The sequence below is a fragment of the Priapulus caudatus genome, unplaced genomic scaffold (assembly GCF_000485595.1).
Source record: "Priapulus caudatus unplaced genomic scaffold, Priapulus_caudatus-5.0.1 Scaffold777, whole genome shotgun sequence".
NCBI classification, from domain to species: Eukaryota; Metazoa; Priapulida; class Priapulimorpha; order Priapulimorphida; family Priapulidae; genus Priapulus; species Priapulus caudatus.
The window spans coordinates 119,009-132,309 of NW_014577838.1; positions in this window are offsets into that span (position 1 = coordinate 119,009).

Consider the following 13,301-nt stretch of genomic DNA (forward strand, 5'->3'; position numbering starts at 1 on the left):
TCATTTCATATTACTTCCAGGGGTATTTCATTTGAAAACTATCGCGTGATAAAACCGTTGACATTACATGTATACAATGCAGTTCGGCCCACTGCATAACTTTAGTTGGCATTCAAGAAACGTGCCTGGGATGTTCGCGACGCGACAGGTTAGGGCACAGGTGCTGCATCAGCTTAGCAGGCGTTGCAATACCAAAAATCGATAAAGTGGTGAGCTTACTCTTGGGCAGTGTGAGTGAACGCCTAACATTTGTGTTTGGGCAGGGTATATTTACGTGCACGCGGCGTTGCAGCACGCTCACTGTTACGTGTTCTAGGTTGTGGAGTAATTCTCATATCCGCGCGCATTCAGCGTTTGATGTAACAATAAAGTAATCACTGGTCGCGTTATTCACAAACGATGCAGTATCCGTTTTAAAATAATATTAAGAATGATTTAGATAATATATATGTTTGAATTATAGCAGTAATAATAATAATTGCGTTTCAGAGTTTTAACACACGTCATAATCTAAGTCACTGTAGCGTGCAAAGGCACGTCGTATTAACTCTCTAGTCATGCAAACAGCAGTAGAGCCCTCATCGGGCACCACTCAGGTTAACCGTGTCTATTGTTTTTAAGCTTTGCATAAAGCTATATACATTTATACAGGGTGTCTATCCTGAAATAAAAGGCTTCCCTAACGTAAGAGCTTGTAATCGCTCTAAATATACATTTACTTTGGAGCACACTTAACACAGACGGATTCCGCGCGTGCGCCATCAAAATTTCTTACAGTAGGTAAATTGTACATAAATTTTTTTCTTTTCCACCAAAAGTGTTGCGCTAGTTGTCAGTTATTGGCAGTACCTGAAATGGCTTAGATTGGCATTTCAGTTTTTAATTTTCAAAAATGTTGCTGGCCCCCTAGACTCATAAAGAAGTGCCGATGTGTACAAGACTCAGTTCTGTCTCTACTGCTGTCAAAGTGGAAAGTCGTTAGCTACCAAGAGCTACATTATATTACAACGATGTGCGCGTTTCCCTTAATGTGAGCCCCGGCAAAGAAGCATTACACCAGTCATCTGACGAGAGAAGGAAAGACAGAGGATTATGATTCATGGACATTGATAATGACGTAAATAAACATAAGAAAACATTGATTATGCTGTTTTATTACTGTTAACTGTGCCTCCCAAAATTGGCGGGCCTACAGCTTGCTGGCGCGGGCCTGCAGCTTTTATGAAGCTATAAGGCCTGCCAGCCTTACAGCTTTTTCTGCATCAGTGGGCAAAACACTGCTGTGGAATGATGCACGACTGCTTGTAAACTTCCCATCCCCTTAAAATCGACATTGGCCAATGATTTAATTGCTTACGCTATTTTGAGCGGCTTCAGTAAGTTCCGCAGAAAGGCGAGCATTTTAAATCTGTACTGCCTTGATACAAATTTCTGCCGGAGACATTCGAAGATGATATTAACTTTCGATATAAGTTTTCACTTTACAAACAAATCTTTTCACAATAGCCAAGGCATCAGCCGTTGAATCCTGCCACTGAGATTAACTGAATTTTGCCAAAAGATACTAACTCTCTTGCAGGTCGTGAAAGAGACCGCTGATAATTGCTGGAGGCACTGGTCCAGCAGACCAGTGCCTCTGAGGAAGCTACTGTCCTGTCAGTAGGCACTGGTCCCAGAATTCTGTCATAGCAAACGTGAAATGACTCGGATGTGGGGACGTTTTTATAGGGGGGGGGGGGATGGTGCATTTGTTGTATGTGCATCTTAAAAGTGGTATTCTTAAAATTATATTTTTTCACTCGTTTCGTTACACTGATGCGATAGTAATCGAAACAAGTCCGCAACGTCGGCTTTCAAAGATCAGCGCGGCTCTGAAGCACCGTCCATCTATTTCCTATAAATTATCATATGTATACGCGGAGTGCGCTGATTGGTCGGATGCCCAGTATTATCGAATTAGCAGAGGTTTAACAGCATGACCTAGAAATCGAAACACAAACAAACATTTGTGTATCTCGCGCAAAAGGTTGAAAGCTTGTTTCCCGCTCACATACGTCCGACATACGTCACAGTTTCGACTGTACAAAAACTGAATTTAATTTGTTTTAATAGGCGTTAGGGTTGATTTTTTAGAGTTAGGTTTAAGCGTTTAGCGGTTAGGGTGGGTTAGGTTCAGGCGTCATAATGCCCTACCTAAAACAGAGCTTTGAGTCCGTACGGACGTGACGTCACTTGAGCGACGAAGCAAAGCTTTCAATCTCTTGCGTACTTCGCATGGACTTTACGCTTCAGAATTTGACTTTATTTTTTCTATATATATGATTAAATTTATCATTAATTTCATTAGAATAAGTTAGAACGTTAGTAGAGAATAACAAAATAATCTACAGTTTGAGTAAATTTTTTATTCCTGTCGGCGATTATCTAGTCGCCCGCCGGACCAGCTGACACGAGCAAGCAGTCGCCCGGTCGATTTTCTAATCGTTACTGGCCACTGGGCGACCGCTAGAGTTCTCACGCTGCTCATGCCCTAACGAAATTACACCTGACTCATTAACTGTAAAAAATGTAACTGATACCTTTGCCATGATAGCGTCTTGACATGAAACAGTGATTCTCAAGATATGGTGTTACTACATACCAACTTCCTTGATCCGTGAATACTTCCGGCTGCGGTCGTGGCAAGAACAGGACACGCTTCTGACAGAAACTTGCAATGTCATTAGAATCATTATTAAATAATGCGATTGAACAAGAATTGACAATATTTGTTGATCGAATGACTGCGTTTAGATGACAAATATCACGTTTCTCCTGAATACATGTGCGTATGCTGTGAGTATCAGGTTCGACATAATGTGAGTGATCCAAAGAAATGCCCAGGAACTGCTGTGAAAATTTAAAGTATGCATACATTCTAGTGGAATTTGGAAAATACACAGGAGGCCGATAAATTTCATACATGGTAAATGTCTGTTCCAGTACCCGTCCCGAATATCATTTTAGATAATCTACCAATCCCAGAAAAGATAGCCTGCTTTGAACGAGGGTGTTGATAAAGAGAATGTATATCTTCCAAACGTGTCGATAAAGCATTAAATTTACTACGAAACCAGGTAACATGATTATTAATAATAATATTCAGATCTTTTGACAATTCCAAGCCAGCCCCATTTTGAACCTGAGGTGCTAGAGCAAGTTGCAACAAGTGTTACTTCTTCCCCAATACAGCCATGTACTGATCAATCTGCATAATATTAATAGTGAAGGTAATTAACCAGGTACTCTGAGTTACCGCCATTTCTGCCCTCGGAACGAATACAGCGCCTGGACTTGCATGGATCTGCTGAGCCTCCGCCACTGAAAAGGCCCCCATGCTCCCTTGCAGGAACAGTACAACAAATCCCCTGTAAGTAGAAAAATAATATTGACAATTCACTGAATGTCAGTATAACTACTGCAGTTGTGCGAGAGGAATCAAGTCATCTTCCTCCCACTCATCACATTTTGCTGCTGGCATCTGAGATGCTGGAACGAATTTAGCGCTCCGGCTGCCTCCTGCCTGTCGCTTGAACCTTGTCCCCTTGCACGTACTTGTCCCATGCACCCTGCGGAAAAGCTGGACGCAGATTATCTACATGTACAGCATGTGTGCACCCTGACCGCACATCCTTAATAAGGAACTTAACTACCGACAGCTGCTGAACGATTAAGTAATACGGGCGCCAAAACGACGCAAGCTTCCTAGACTGTGCTGGCTTAGTCGTAGGATTAAACCAATAAACAGAGTACCCAGGCATGAACTGCTCTTTGGCTCTTTTGTCATAGAGAACCTTATTCTTCTCTCGTGTACGCCTCTTGTTCTCCTGAAGCTGCGTGCATGCTCAATGAAGACTGTCGAGAGCCAAAGACACTGGATCATCAGTGGACGATACCTTACGTGGCCAAAGGAATGTATCCAGCGGCATCACTGCATCCCTACCATAGACAAGAAAGAATGGAGTGACTGATGTTCCATGAACACTCGTTCTGTAAGCGAACAGAATGGGGCCCAGCTTTGAATCCCAATCATGGTGGGAGTCCTGCAAATAGCAGCCATGCACGTTGTTCATGGTATGGTGGAACCTCTCACACTGACCATTACTTGCCGGATGATAGGGAGATGCACGGATGTGATGGATCTTGAATTTCTTCGAGATGGCAGCTGTAAGGGATTGAATGGGATCTTGAATTATTTCTTCGAGATGGCAGCTGTAAGGGAATTACAAAACTCCAACCCATTATCGGTCATGAAACTGAAAGCAGATGGACAACCATGTGTAGGGATGAACCTATCAAGAATGAGCCGTGCAATAGTCTCGGCCGACTTGTCTTTGACTGCGTACGCTTCAGGGTACGATGAGTAAAGATCCAAGAACGTAACTATATACCTGTTCCCACTGTCAGACACAGGTAGAGGCCTACAGTGTCAATGCAACGGTCTTCTGTTGACTATACCTCGGCACTGGGGCCATTTCTCATGGGGCCATGCACACGTCGCAGCTTACGAGCATTTGCCATCTCATGCACGCTCGAAGTGTGTCTGAATGTCGGTGAACATGTGCTACCATAGTATCGCTCGGCACGCTCAAGTAAGTCTTCTGAAAGCCCAGGTGTCCAGCATACAAATGGTCATGACACAATGACAAAACCTGTGGAACAAGGGAATTTAGGCCCACCACAAGTTATCGACATGAAATCCGTCATGAGTGGCTGCTCCCAGATGGAAAAGAATCCCAATCTTCTAATATGAAGTCAGCCATCTCTGCTTGAAGGGTGTTCTGCTTCTAATGTTGCAACCATGTCTCTCGCGTAAGGTCCTGCTGCCTGCAATGAAAGAATCTGCTGTGATGAAACATAGCGCCTGTTTCAAGATATATCATTGTCACCCTCAGGTACCGCAGCCTCACCATCTTCCAACCTGTAAGATTACAGGTACAGTGAGCATGCCTGTTTTGTGTTACCTCAGAATGTGTGCGCCTTCGCTGTCAGCATGGTTCTACTGGAATATCTGTAGGAAGTCTAGTAATTGCGTCAGCTTGGACATTAAACCGCCCCCTCTTTGACCGGATGTTTAACATCAAACTCCAATATCCTAACTGCCCACCTCTGCAACTTCTTGTACGGATAGACTTCGTCCTCAAGAATATACTGTAACGGTCGATGATCGGTGATAAAGTGAACTGAACCGACGAGAAAATGGCGCAACTTCTCTAAAGCATACATCAGAGCAAAACACTCCTTCTCGACTATCGGCTATCTTGCCTCACACTCAGTGCAACTGCTTGCCTTAAAGTAGAGCACCATGTGTTCCTGGTCGAGTTCATCTCGCGCATGAGTACTGCTCCTACGGCAATAGACGACGCATCACAGTACAGCGTGAACAGTTAGATTACGATCTGCAAAGTGCAAGGATTGGCTCAGATGTCAGACATGTTTTCAGAGACTTGAAACGCCTCCTCAGCTTCAAGAGACCAACGATTCAGCCTTCTTGACAGTCACAACCGTTAAAGGCCGTGCTATAACAGCATAGTTGGTATGAATTTGCCTATAGTACCCCTGTTAATCCGTATTAGGAATTGCGAACACCTTCCACATCCTTTGGTGGAATCATGTTACTCACGGCCTCGATCTTACCCGCGGTCAGGTTTCAGTCCCTGTGGGATATCACATGTCCAGCGTATGGCACAGAAACTGGCACATGAAGAAGCACTTCAAAGGCTTTGCCTCAGGGTTCGCAGCTCTCAACCTAGAGAAGACTTCGTCAAGATGACGCATGTGAGGTTTCAAGTCAGGCGAAAATACGATGATGTCATCGATATATACCTAGTGCACTTTTCCAAGAAGCCCTTCAAGTGCCTTAGTCTCTATCTCTTGGAACACAGCAGGAGCACAGCAGAGACCGAAACTTAAGACACGGAAGTCGTAAAGACCTCATTGTGGTGAAGGCTGTCTTTGGTGATCCTCTGGTGCAATGGAACCTGATGATACCCTGATTCTGAAGTCAAGTGTCGAGAAAAACTGCATTGCCGAGATTCTGCAAAATATCATCAATGATCGGCAGTTGCGAAGTGTCAAAATTGGTTGTTACAGCATTCAACTCGTAGCGATAATCAATACACATTTCTCCACTGCCATCACCATTTTTGATGGAACAAGCAAACACCCACTAGACCAAGGAGATGAAGACCGAACGATGATGCCATTGTCAAGCATCTCGAAACCTGCACATGTCTTGCTGATTTGGACTCATCCGATACGTTTTGTTTTTAACAGGACGTGTTGTACCTGTACTCAATACGAAACTCAATGAGATTTGTTAACCAAGCTCCTGGTCAGTATTCGCAAACACGTCATGATTGCGTGACAAGGTGCCATATAGACATTCTCTCTGTGCTTCATCTGTCACATGCTTTGTGAGCGTGGGAAAATTACACTGATCTGTGCGTGCGTTGATAACCCTAGCCTCTATATTACTGAACCTACCCTAGTCTCATCTGCAGCAACAGTAACCACTTGTAGCCAGCAGCAGCATTAAGAGTTAGCATCATCATCAACAGCAACACAGCAGCAGCAGCAGTAGCATCATCATCAGCAGCAGCATCATCATCATCATCAGCAACAACAGCAGAGCAGCAATAGCATCGCCAGCATCAGTAGTAGCAGCAACAGCAGCAACAGCCTCATTCATCATCATCATCATCATTATTAGAAACAATAACAGCAGCCGTAGCATCGTGAGCGTCCGCAGCAGCATCATCATCATCATCATCATTATTATTAGCAATAACGAACAGCGCCATAGCATCGTCAGCATCAGCAGCCAGCAGCAGCATCATCAGCATCTATTTAGCAACATAGATTCGTCGGCAGGCTGCAATGTGGAGCAGGTCCAGCAGAACGTCTTCTCCTGGTGCAACACAGAAGCACCTGTCGGTCAGAAACTAAACAGTAATAGAATATCAGACACAGCTGCATGTGCATTCATGCGAACAATGGAACAATCAGCGATGGCGCGCCTGATCGGCTGTGCGTTGAACCGTAGAGGTTCTCGCGCGCACCCATGGCTCTCTTGCGCTCACCAGAACAGCATTTCTAGTAGTCTCGCTAGCTGCATTGTCCCCTTCCGCATTGCCCGGTAAAGTGTGAAGCACTCCTAAGACAGCATCGCGGTGGAATTGTAAACAGAACCTGTGTGAGAAATGGCAATCGAACATGTAACAATATGATGTTTTATAACTATACCGACATCGTTACTAAACGTAACTGGGGACCGCTAGAAATAACATCTGCCTGCGCTTTGATGACCTCTCTTAACTCTCGAATCTCTGGTCGAGAGCTATCTAGCGCGCGCATCGAACGAATCGACCTCCATGGGCTCATCGAACTGCCCCTAGCCTGCGCGTAACCCTGGTGTGATTGCCGACGAAAAGACAAATCCGCCTCGATACGAGCATCGGCCGTAGCTATCTCGCACTCACCTCCAACGTCGACGCTGACGTGCAATAAGCATTCGTTGTGTGGGAACATCTCTGCATGCATCAATATACGTCTCCACAAGTCTTCGCCTTGCATTAACATATTGTCGAGGGTAACCTCAGGATACGCTGTACTTGGCCATCTTCTAGCAGACGGTCAGCGCATGCGCCGCGTGTCTCCCGCGGGCAATTGCCGTTAAACTGCTTCATCTCCTGCGGCTGCGTCGCTCCGTAGTGTGAGCGGAAACGTGCCGAATAAGTGGGTACAACGCACTCACGTTATCTCAGGATTACTGCAATCTGACGCCGCCAAAAATCAGCACAGCACCACCGACAGTAGAAACCGGAAAGTACGAAGCGATAAACGTAATGCTAACTCTAATTGCGCTAATTCCAGAACGCTCCCACGAACGCTAAAAGTGCAGCATACGCCATTTCCCTGGTTAAACCTCGGACAGAGCTACGGAGTTCAGACCTGGCGCAACCCGTACTAAGCCCTGCTTCTAGAACTTAACGCTTCGATTAGACGGGACGAGCGCTTGCCGAGAAAAGGTTGCTATATCTCTACTTTGGACTGAGCATGTTTATAATTACTAGTTAGTTGATTACTAATTATTGATTAGTGTTACTATTAGTGCGCGCGATCAATTAGGCACGATCGTGAGCCACAGACAATGCAATTTACAATGTATGCGACCATATAGCACTTACAAGAATGAACATTCTCTGCTTGAGTTTTTAGCCGCGTCGAGATGCCTGACATTGGCCGTAGAATCGAATATGTGTAGTACCTTGCAACCGCGTTGCTTGCCAAAACCCGAGTCGAACTGTTCACGGCGCCAAACAATGTAGCGGTTGAATTACACCAGAATTTTGAATGAAATATATTTAGATGCTAAAAGAATCAAAGATGAACGTATTAATTTTTCTGTGTTTCACTAAAAGAATATGTTGTTTTAGCAATGAATACAACGGTTCGTAATGGTACGCGGTAACATCCAGAATGCCAGAACTGAACTCACGCATCCTTTCTTCAAATTGTTATTTATATGCAAACATCTGTAAACCACGCTTACATTGATAATTTGTAGAATGGTAGTAATCTGGCTTGCGATGGATGCCATTCATCCATTCATTAACAATACAGCATTCACAATTCTAAACTCTTAAACTGATATATGACGATTTTTGCTCAGAAAAATAGTATATAGCTGATATAGTCTCACCTGACAGCGCGAAATATCACTGGTACACAACATTAAAAAACTAAAGGATTTTATGCAGTTATATATAGAAAATTGGACATGACACACATCGTAAGCAGGCTAATGCGATTTTATGTATTCGCGATAATGGCGCGATTTTGTTAAACTTGTAAATTGTCAGTGACTAATTGAAAACAGTTGCATTTGAGAGAGACTCTACCATAGGATATCATAATAACAACGTTTAGACTGAACATAAACGTTGCTTATTATGATGATTTATGGACTTTACTATGTCTACTGGACAGAATAGGCGGCGCCGCGCTACAGCTAGTCTGACAAGGAGCTACATATAACAAGCGAGAGAAAGCGGATGGTCAGTGTACCTGTGGACGCCCCAGGCGGCCATTTTGGATCGGAAGTTCTGGATCAGCGCTTGCATTGTGTAGTGTGTTGCACTGTGTGTGCGACTGGGGTACGCACTGCACTGCACTGCACTGCGCATTGTGTAGAATTCTAGAAGCATTACATACTTATTTTTTTATTAATTAATCATGTATCGGTCACAGGGGTAATTTTACAAAAGGCATTAGTGTATTTATACTCAGACCTAGGACATTACATAATACACGGCTTACGCACTAATAATATATATATACAAAATCACACCTGACGATCATCTCCTCTCCCTTTCCTTCGTCACTTTCTCCCTATCGTCCTATCTTCTCCATGCCACCACATCTGTCCCATTACCACCCCTTCCCATTCCTCCACATCACCTCCTTTTCTCCATTTTCCTCCTCCCTCCGACTACCTTCTCCCCAACGTCTATTTCTCTCTCCTCTCTCTCCTCCTTCTCCTTCCTTACCTCCCTCCATCATCTTTCTTCTCCCTTTTTCATACAGTTTCTCCCGTCCATACATTACTCCTCCTCAACCATCCTCTTCTTTTTACCTCTCTCATCCTCCACCTTCTTCATTACCTCCCCTCCTCTACCTCCCTCTCCATGCCTTAACCTGTGCTACATTATAATCAACGATTGTGATTATAGCTATTACAACTTACAATCTTATCCGGTTTATACACTAAAAACAAGTTAGAAAGCGAAAGTACACGAGTTAACACTTTTTTCATGTACTTACAACTATGGCATGACGCACTTGAACAGGAAAACACATCTTATACAACGCTCCCACACAATGACAAATCTCACACTGTCATAATGAATCGACTTGTTGAATGCCTAATACTATACAACTTACTTTATCACAAGTACCTAGCTCTTACACTACTACAATATTTATCGATTACAACAACTACTATTAAATAGCTTAACAATAGTACGTATTACCCGTGTTCTGCTTTGCCTGACTGTTCACAGCATTCTGTCAGAATTACACACTCACATCTCACGAACTCGTACCCTCTGCACACTTCAACGTACAAAACATATATACGAATATAATTAGCATCGAACTACGTATATAGACATTCGCCCGCGCAACAGCGCTACACAGCCTTTGACGTTACGACGGATACTCTGCAACTAGGTTAGAATCCGGCTACGAAAACGGCTTTGACCCCGAATCCAGGTATCGCAGCACCTTGTTTGTGGAAGCAGAAATCCCAATCTAATGTAGTCCAAAACCAGAAAGTAGGAAGCTGCACCAGGTCTGAACACTGCTAACACTTTTGTTGTTAAAGTGCAGAAGATTAGTACAGGAAAGAGTTGCCAAGCGGTGGGTGAGTAACAGCGCATCTCATACACGAATAGCAAGACTAGCAAAATTAATCTACTGCAGGTACAAACCAGGTAGATGATTAAACTCCGGGGTTGCTGGAACATGCGATAAAATATTTGTGGTAGGTTAAGTGCTGCAGAAAAATAGATACAGGGAAAGAGTTGGCAAGAAGTGTGGGTGGACAGTCCAGCTAGCATCTATTACACAATAGCAAGCTAACAGAACATCATCGATGCGTCAAACCAGGTAGCTATTTAACTCACCAGGGTTCCTGAACACTGCATACAAAGATTTGGTAGTTAAGTGCTCAGAAATTAGTACAGGGGAAAGAGTTGGCAAGGTATAGACCATGTGTGAGGCTGAGCAGCTCTATTACCGAATAGCAAGACTACAGAAAATCCAATCTGAATGGCAGTCACACCAGGTCAAGTAGAGAAGCTCACTGCATAGGCTGTAATATTCGTGTCATATAACTATTTGCACACGACTTCCTTACATCAACAATGCGAGCTCAATCCAGTATGTTACAGCCGCGTTTGCATTCGTGTGTTCTTGTCACCACAAAACGGCACAACCTTTCAGATGATTCTAATTGGTGATATTGCTAACCCTTTACTGCGCAGTTAGCGCAGATTGCCTGTAATCATATATTTTCATTTGTTATTAATAACTTCGTGAAACGACTTGTGCAGAGTGTCAAGCTGATATTTCGCCCAGGCTTCATCATCTACAATGACTAATTTATATATGATTCTCTCGGTGTGTCATCTCTGCTTTCTATGAATATATATAGTACTAACTAGTGCCAATATATAATATAATATCTAATATTTTAAAACAAATATATAGCGTTGTGAATTCTACATGCGCAAAGAATGTTTTGAGTATTAGTACTGCGAGATAAGGAATAACCAACTGTAACTAAAGTACATAGCGCATCATTGGGGCACACCTATTTGTTTCTTCATGATGTGTGTGTGTGTGTGCGTGTGTGCGTGTTCGTCTCAGGAGCTAGCAAGTGTTGTGCGTCGTGTGTGAACGTGTTTACTCACATCGCTTAGTGCCTTGTCTGCTGGCTGGTACCAGCACACACATACGGTTCGCTCCGTTAGTTGAGCCATATGGAAAGTTGCTTCGTGTCGTTGCCAGCTGTCGCGAACTAACAGCTACGTAATCAATATACGGACATAGACGCCTACATAATCGCTATCGGAGCTTACGGCTTAAAACTCGAGTTAGCTAAACTCGAGTTAAATTTCGTTGAGTAGACAAGGCTTATAGACAGTAATATATGGCATGGCAAACCTCTCTTTTTAGCCTCATCTGGACATAGTCAGATGCAGCCTTGATAGAATCGCTTGATCGTCCGTCCGTGCGGTCGGCGTCGTCCGCCGTCCGTCCGGTGCCGTCAACAGTTGGGCACAAATCTTAACCGCTCGACGTCACGTTCACGATATTCGGACGTCGGGGGCGGATCGTCAAAACGAGTTGGGCTGTCGAAGCTGGGGGTCAGAAGCGTCAAAGGTTCAAGACGGTGAACAAGGAAGGGGGAACATTCACTCCTTAACTTAAGGTATAGGGAGCGAAAGTGCAGACATTGCGGCACAAAATCTAAACGGCTCGACTAGGCTCGTGGATAGTCGCGGTGTTATAGCATCATGGATAGGAAAGCCATCACTGTGCCGAATATTGGAGTCACAGGTCAAAGGTCAATGGGCACAGGGGCAGATTTTAGACATTTTCTGAGGGACATGGTTCTGAACGCGAGCGATTGAAAAACTTTTTTGTTTCAGCGGTGACCTAGCATTTTTATGGCTTTATTTGAAAGGACCATGAAATGTCCCTTCTGCTTGACATGCGCAAGATAAGAGTGTCGGATAACCTTTTGACCCTCAAGAGGAGGGTAAACATGGATTTGTTCACTGCTCAACAAAGGCACTGAACTGCTTTTGCTATATTAGAGCCGATTACCTGTGTCAGATGCTTGAGGCGTACAGTTGCACGAGTTTAATTGCAAAGTGAAAGTTTAGGAGTTGAACAAGTTTACCTCCTTAAATCATAATGATTTCTCTAAAGACGTGTTTGTGTATAGCCCACCCTGCATTAGGCTGAAGGACTGAATGATGAATCATGTGAAGCTCACGATGCAAAAACCCAGGCAGCCATGGCCTGCGCACGCCTTCTTATCGATAATTGTTGCTTGCCAACCTGCTAGCACCTGTTGACTCCACCAGCTGAGCAACTTGCTGGAATATACTTACTTGGATTTTCTAGCCTGCACCTTACTGTACGATTTCAGAACAGATGCCATCTTTGATTTATTATTACAATTGCACGCCGCCATCTCGCAGGCAACTATAGGCCTAGTTTAAATTAGATTTATTCTCATGTACAACTTTTGTTAACGAATAAATAATAACTAGCTACCATTATTAATATACTATTTAATATTTCTTTCATTCTTTAATTTAACTATGATATCATGTAGCTATGGGCCGTGCGTATCCATTTACAGTTGTGCCGAACATAAGTGTTACCTAAGAAATATTAGGAGACACTATATATTATGATTTCTACGACTGTTACACTCACGGGATAGGAATGAAAGCTTATTAGCGGGGCATGTAAAAGGCCATCATCGCTGGGTTTTATTTTTTAATATAATAAGAGAGAGAGCAGAAAGTCTAAGATAAAGAGAGAAGAGAGTCAGTAAATTGAGACGCGGGACAGGAAACCGGTGATACGCGTTGTGTATTGCCGAGCGGGAAACGGGGTACAATTATGGTCGTGCGAGATGTTGTGCAAGGGGATGGGAGGTTGGGAGGCCGGGGGAGGGA